Source organism: Nannospalax galili, unplaced genomic scaffold (assembly GCF_000622305.1).
Source record: "Nannospalax galili isolate Female #2095 unplaced genomic scaffold, S.galili_v1.0 scaffold1009, whole genome shotgun sequence".
Lineage (NCBI taxonomy): Eukaryota > Metazoa > Chordata > Mammalia > Rodentia > Spalacidae > Nannospalax > Nannospalax galili.
In genome coordinates, this window is record NW_008360054.1 from 664,439 (window position 1) to 672,040 (window position 7,602).

Sequence of the window (7,602 nt, forward strand, 5' to 3'; positions counted from 1 at the left end):
CCCCTCCCTCCCCCTCTCTCCCTCTTACTGCCTTCTCTCTCCTTCCCTTCTTCCCTCTCCCTCCCCTTCACACTCCCCAACTCTCCTCCCCCTTTTCTTTCTCTCTCCTTTTCTCTCTTTCAATCTTTCTTCCTTCTTTTGTTTCTTCTTTCTCTCCCTTCCTCCCTCCCTCTGCCTTCCCTTCTTCCCTTCCCTTTCCTTCCCTCGATCCTTCTTTCTGTTGTTGATGAAATAAACAACTCTCACCTCAAAGAATAAAAGAGGTGGTTTGTTCTGGAGCCAAATATGAGTGACTCTGGCCCAGGAAAACAGATTTAGGCTTTTCCAAATACCATGTTCCAATGAGGTAGCAATTTTATGAACTTTTTATATTAACAGAACAAAGAAAGTCATAAATCAACATACTTTTCAGTACATTAATGGATACATTCAATAGGTTGGTCATAACAAGACGGGGTCTTGCTGTAGGTCTCAGATACTATCTGATTACATGCTTAGCCTTTTGGTTGGTGGAAGCTGGTGGTCTTGAGAGTTAATGCTTTCCAGAAGGTTTTCTATCTGTTAGTCACAAGATGTTAAGTCAGAAACAGAGGTGGGCAAGGAATGACTATTTAGCAGGTAAAGATTGCCTTAGATAAATGGTTATTAGGCTTGGTAGCATTCCAGACTCTCCACAGTCACTGGAGTTCTAATCAGTTAGTCAGCCTTGCAGAAAAAAGTTCAGTTTGAAGACAGACACATGGTTTTTCTGGGAACTTCCATTCACACTGTGCCTGTGTGTGCATGTAAGCCCAGATGTGTGCAGGTGCATATAAAGGCCAGAGGACAACCTTAGACATTGTTCCTCAGGTGATGATCACCTTGATTTTTGAGACAGGGTCTCTCTCTGGTCTGGAACTCACTGATTTGCCTAGGCTGGTTGGCCAGCAAGTTCCAAGGATCCACCTGTCTCCATCTCCCCAGTGCTGTACAAGCATGTTCCAGCACGCCTGGCTTTTTTTGTGGGTGCACATGTACATGTATGTGTGTGTGTGTGTGTGTGTGTGTGTGTGCTGTGTGCATGTAATGTGTTCATTTGTGTATGTGTGTGTGTGTGTACATGTGCACAGGCAGTGGTTGACTTACTGAGTCTGGAGACCATCAATTCATCAAGGCTAGCTGGTCTGAGTTTCAGGGATCTGCTTGTTTCTGCTTTGGCCAGCCCCAGTGCTTGCATGACAGGTGCACATTGCACCTGGTTTTTGCTGCAAGTGCTGGGGACCAACCCAGGTCCTTATTATTTGTGCAGCAAGCACTTTACCCACTGAACCATATGCCCAGTCCTCCATGCCTGGGTTTTTAAATGTGGGTTCTGGGGATCAAACTCAAATCCTTATGCATGCAAGCCAAGCATTTTACCCACTGAGTTGTTGTCCCAGCCCCATCTTGGATTTTTCTAAGGTGCATTCTGTTAGTTTCAGTTTACTGGTCTCAGAAAAAAAGGCTCCTTCTAATTAAAATATGCACCAAAAACCCAGAATAGGGAACAAAGCAGTTGATGGGAAGAAACTAATTTTCAAAAAGTGAAAGTTAGGACAATGAATTCATTCTTCGTTATAGCTAATGAGATGCAGCTATAATTGAAAGGACAGGTTGATTCCCAAAATGAAAAACATTAGTTAATTCAGGGAGGAGTGTGTGTGTGTGTGTGTGTGTACAGGTGTGCTGCATGTGCGTGTGGTGGCCAGGGGTCCATGTTGGGTATCTTTCTCAATTTCTCTCTGTTTTTCTTTTTGAAACAGTGTCTCCCTGTAATCCCAGCTGGCCTGAAACTTGTTATATAGATCAGAATGGCCTTGATCTCATAGAGATCTTCCTGCCTCTGTTTCCTGAGAGCTGGGATTAAAGGTGTGTGCCATCATGTTCATCATGTTCAGCTGGATTTTTTTTTTTTTTTGGTCTTTTTGAGACAGGGTATCCCTGTAGCTGTAGCTGGCCTGGAACTTGTATAGACCAGGCTGGCCTCGAACTCACAGAGGTCCCCCTGCCTCTGCCTCCCGAGTGCTGGGACTAAAGGCATGTGCCATCAAGCCTGGCATTCAGCTGTTGTTTTTAAAGAGACATATTTATTTTTATGTGTCTGTTTGCCTACATGCATGTATGTGCACCATGTGCATGCAGTGTCCTTAGAGGCCAGAAAAGGGAGTTGGATCTCCTGGAACTGGAGTTACAGAAAGTTGTTAACTGCCATATGAATGCTGGGAACTGAACCTGGAGCCTCTGTAAGAGCAACCAGTGTTCTTAATCACAGAGCCATCTCTCCAGTACTCTCTGTACTTTTTTTTGAGATAGGATTCCTCACTTAACTTGGAACTTGTTGATTGGCTAGGCTGGCCAGACAGTGAGCTCTGGGAATCCTCTTGTTTCTGCATCCCCAAAGTTGGGGTTACAGGTATCTGCTGCCACACTCAGCTTTACATGGGTTCTGGAGATTGAACTTTGGTTCTCATACTTGCATGGCAAGAACTGTACAGCCTGAGCTACGTCCTCAGAGCTCTCATCTTCTATTTTTGTAAACAGGATTTGTATCTTAGTACATGTCTTCATTTTGGTAGTGAAAATAGTTCACTCAGGGCATGGCTTTGAAGGGCATGCCTTTAAAAAATTCATTTATTTATTTGTTACATGTATGTGTATGTGTGTAGGTGTCATCATGCCATAGTGTGTATGCGTGTGTGTGTGTGTGTGTGTGTGTGTGTGTGTGTGTGTGTGTGTGTAGTGGTCGAAAACAACTTGCAGAAACTGCTTATCTTCTATCATGTGGCTCCTAGGAGTCAAACTCAGGTCATCAGGTTTGGTGGCAAGTGTCTTTACCCACTAAGTCATCTTGCCAGCCTCTGAAGGGTATATTTTGGTCCCAGCCTCTTTCTTTAACTCTCCTTGCTTCTTGGCCACCATGAGGTGAACAGCTTTGTTTCACCATGCCCTTGATGTTCTGCCCTTACAACAGTCCCAGAAACAATGGAACCAGCTGAGCAAGGACTGAACTCTTTGAAACTATAAGCCTAAACAAATCTTTTCTCTTGTGTGTGTGTGTGTGTGTGTGTGTGTGTGTGTGTGTCTGTCTGTCTGTCTGTCTGTCCTAGTTGGCTTTCTATTGCTGTGATAAAACACTAGCCAAAGCCGGGTGTGGTGGTGCATGCTGGCATTGCATTGACCTGGGTTTGGGGCATTTGAACTTGGATCCTCACACTGGTATGACGAGCACTTTAACTACTGAATCTTTCCACCTTATAAGAGACAGGAGCTCTCCCTGAACCTATACTTTAATAATTCAGCTAGGCTGGCTGGCCAGTAAGCCCCAAGGATCCTTCTGTCCCTGCCTCCCTGCTGCTGGGATTACAGGTGTGCACTCCTGTGCCTTGCTTTTTTTCTGCAAGTGCTGGGGATCCAACCCAGGCCCTCATGCTTGTGCAACAAGCACTTTAGTAAGTGAGCTGTCTCCCTAGTTCCTTTTTGTGGTGGTTTGAATGAGAATGTTCCCCATAGGTTCTAAGCATTTGAATATTTGATCAGTTAGTGGCACTGTTTCAGGCGGGTCATGGAACCTTTAGGAGGTGCAGCCATGCTGGAGGAAGCGTGTTGTTGGGGGCGAGCTTTGAGAGTTCATAGCCAAGCCTACTTGCAGTCTGTCTCTCTCTCTGCTTCCTGTGACTCCTTGAAGATGTGTGCTCTCAGCTTTCTGCTCTGGCTGTCTCACATTGTGCCTCCCCCACCATGATAGATTCTTATCTCTCTGGAACCAAAAGTCCAATAAACTCTTCGTTCTATAAGGTGCTTTGGTCATGGTGTTTTATCACAGCAATAGTAAAGTAACTAATACTCTCTGTTCCTCATTTTTTTGTTTTTCTTTTAAGACAGGGTCTCATTATATAGACAAAGCTGGCCTCAGTCCTATAGACATCCACCTACCTCTGCCTCCCGAGTACTGGGACTAAAGGCCTGCACCACCCTACATGACTCAATCCCTTCCTTCTTTTACATAGTTTCTCTCAGGCATTTTGTCACAGTCTCAGTGCATCTTCTACTACAATAGACTACCACAAACTGGATATGTTAGTTACTTTTGTTGGTCTGACAGAATATCTGACAAAAGCAACTTAAAAGAGAAAAGGTGGGGCTTGAGAGATGGCCCAGTGGTTAAGAACACTGGTTGTTCTTGCAGAAGACTGGGGTTTGAATCCCAGCACCCACATAGCCACTAACAACTGTCCATAGCTCCAGTCCCAGGGGATCCGAAAACCTTTTCTGTCCTCCGTGGGCACTGCACAACATGGATGCACTTACCTACATGCAGGCAATACATGCATACACATAAAAAAAAAAAAAAGAAAGGGAAAAGGTTTGTTTGGTTAACAGTTCAAAGACATAGTCCATGATGGTGAGGAAGTCATGGCAACAGGTGTGTGAGGCAGCTGGTCACTGTATCTATAGTTAAGAAGCAGAGAGAGATGGATGCTGGTGTTCAGCTTGCTTTCTCTTTTTTTCTTAGCATAGGACCCCAGCCCATGGGATGCTGCTGTCCAAGTTCAGAGTGGGTCTTCTCTCAGTTAAACCTCTTTGGAAACGTCTTCACAGACAAACCCAGAGATAGGTCTCCGCGATGATTACAAATCCAGTCAAGTTGACACTGAAGATGAGCCACCACACTGGGCTATTTATAAACAATGGGAGGAAGGGAAGAGAGGGGAGAAAGGTGGGGAAAGGGAAGGAAAGTTCCAGAACTGATATCTGGTGAGGGCCTTTGTGGTACATTATGATGTGGCAGAAGGGCAAGCAAGAGGTCAAGTTACACAGAGAGAAAAATCTAAACAACTTATCTACTAAAAAAAAAACTTTAAAAATTAAATTTATTCCTTGACAATTACGTACAAGTATAAAATGTCTTCTGATCACACTTACCCATCCCTTCTTGTCCCCTTCCACCTTCACCATCCCCTTCCCAATGCGCCCTCTTCCCTACAAGCCCCCCTCCCACTTCCCACTTTCACTTAAAAAAATTTTTTTTTTGTTTTTTGAAACAGGGTCTCCCTTAGGCCTCAGCCAACTTGCTATGATCAGGCTGGCCTTGATCTCACAGAGATCTGCCTGCCTCTGCCTCCCAAATGCTGGGATTAAAGGTGTGCACCACCACACTGGCTTTCTTTTTATTTATGTTGCCTAGATGTATGTAAGTTCACTGTTGTTGTGCAATGCCCATGGAGGCCAGAAGAGGGCATCGGATTCCCTGGAATTGGAGTTATGGATGGTTGTTAGCCACCATATAGGTGCTAGGAAGCAAACCTGGGTCCTTTGCAAGAACAGCCAGTGCTCTGAACTGATGAGCCATCTTTCCAGCTTCCCACTTTCATATCTTTTTGTTTTCTGACCCATTGAGTTTAACCAGGGGCCCATTCTTGTAATAATACATTCATGAGAGCAGAGTCCTTCTGGCGTAATCATCTCTTAAAATGTCTCACCTCTAACCTTTATTCACTACTGCTGGGAGTATATACTGGTGCAGCCACAGTGGAATCCAATATGGAGCTTCCTCAAAAAGCTGAAAGTACAACTACCATATGACCCAGCCATACCACTTGTGGGTATACACCCAAAGGACTCTGCATCACACCTATAGAGATATTTGCACATCCATGCTTGTTGCTGCTGCATTCACAATCGCTGGGAAATGGAATCAACCTCAATGTCCATCAAGAAATGAATGGATAAAGAAGTGTGCATACATACACAATGGAGTTTTACTCAGTAAATAACTCTTGCAATCATTTATCCACGGGGGCAGAGACCTCCTGGTCTAATAATCTCTTAGAGTTCTTCCTTTTAATGCAATAATAATGGCAATTAAAATTGCATACCAAGTCCAGTGCAGGGGGGGCGGCACAAACTACTCTTCCAGCTGTTCAATAAGGTTGAGGTGAGAGGACACAGTGAGCTCAGGAGTTGAAGACAAGCTTGGGCAACACAGGAGACTCCATCTGAAAAAGAAAAGAAAAAGAGAAGAGAAGGGAAAAGAAGAGATTGGAGGGGAAGGGAGATGAAGGAGAGATGGGAACTAAGGGAAGAGAAAGGAGAGGAAGGGAAGGGAAGGAGAGATGGGAAGAGAGGGAAGGGAGAAACGGGAGGGGAGGGGAGGGAAAGAGAGGGACAGAAGGAAGGGAAGGGAACAGGAAAGACAAGTAAAGACAATTTCAACATGAATTTTGCAGGGAACTTTTAAGCCACAGCATATCTCTACCTCATACCTTACTACAATACCAATCCCTGAGGAGTCAAAGTTTTATAAATGAAATGTAAAATCATAAAAGTACTAAGGATGATGAACTGCACATGGGTGTCTTTCTCACATAGTAATATGAAAGTAGAAAAGATGTTTCTAAGGAAATAGAAACAAAAGCCATCAAAGGAAAAGGTAGGGAGCTGGAGAACTGGCTCAGTGGTTAAGAGGACTGGTTGCTTTTGCAGAGGACCTGGGTTCATTTCCCAGCACCTACATGGTGGCTAACAACCATTGGTAACTCCAGTTCCAGAGGATCTGACGCCCTCTTCATGCACGTGGTGTGCTTACATACAGGCAAAACATTCATATACATAAAATAAATATTTTTTTTTAAAGAACCTGGTGAGCTGAGGAGATAACTCAGTAAAGTGCTTGCTGTGCAAGCATGAAGGTTTGAGTTTGATTTACAAAGCCCACATAAAAAAGAGAGGTGTGGTAATACATCCTTGTAATTCTGGTCCTAGAGAACTGCAGACTGGCAGATCCTGAGGCTTGTTGGCCGATTGGTTTAGCTTAATTGGTAAGTGCCATACCAATGAGAGCAAGGTGTGGGAGCGGGGCGACAGCGAGGTGTCTCAGCAGGTAAAGGCACATGTTACCAAGCCTAATGACCTGAGTTTGCCCCCTGGAATCCACTTGGTGGAAGGAGAGAACCAACCGACTCCTACAAGTTGTCTCTGATCTCCATGTAGGCACTATGGTATTTCACACACTTGTGTTTGCACATGCACACACACCTATAAATAAACAAATAAATGTGCAATTAAAAGTTTTTAAAAGACAGGAGTGGTGGTACAAACCTGTAGTCATAGCACTTGGTAGGAGAGGCAGGCAGATCTCTGTGAGTTTGAGGCCAGCTTGGTCTGCATAGAGTTCCAGGCCAGCTCAGGCTATATTGTGAGATCCTTATTTAAAAAAATAAAACAAAAAAAATTTAAACAAAACAAAACAAAATAAAGTATTTTTTAGAAAACAAAGTGGGCAGCTCCTGAGGAATGACACCCCAACATTGACTTCTAGTTTCCACACCCACATGCACACATGTGAACACACACACACACACACACACACACACACACCTTGTGTAGGGGAATGTAGCTCAGCTTGGTGAAGTGAGGGCTCCATGCCCAGCATGAGAGCTTCTCTGTGTAAAATACGGGGGGGGGGGCGAGAACTCTGAGACTCCCTACATAAATAAGGTAAAGAATGACAACTAAAAAAAACCCAAAAAGCCTTCCAGGAAAACATTACAGATTGACTTCTTTTGGGGGCGGGATATTTTGTTG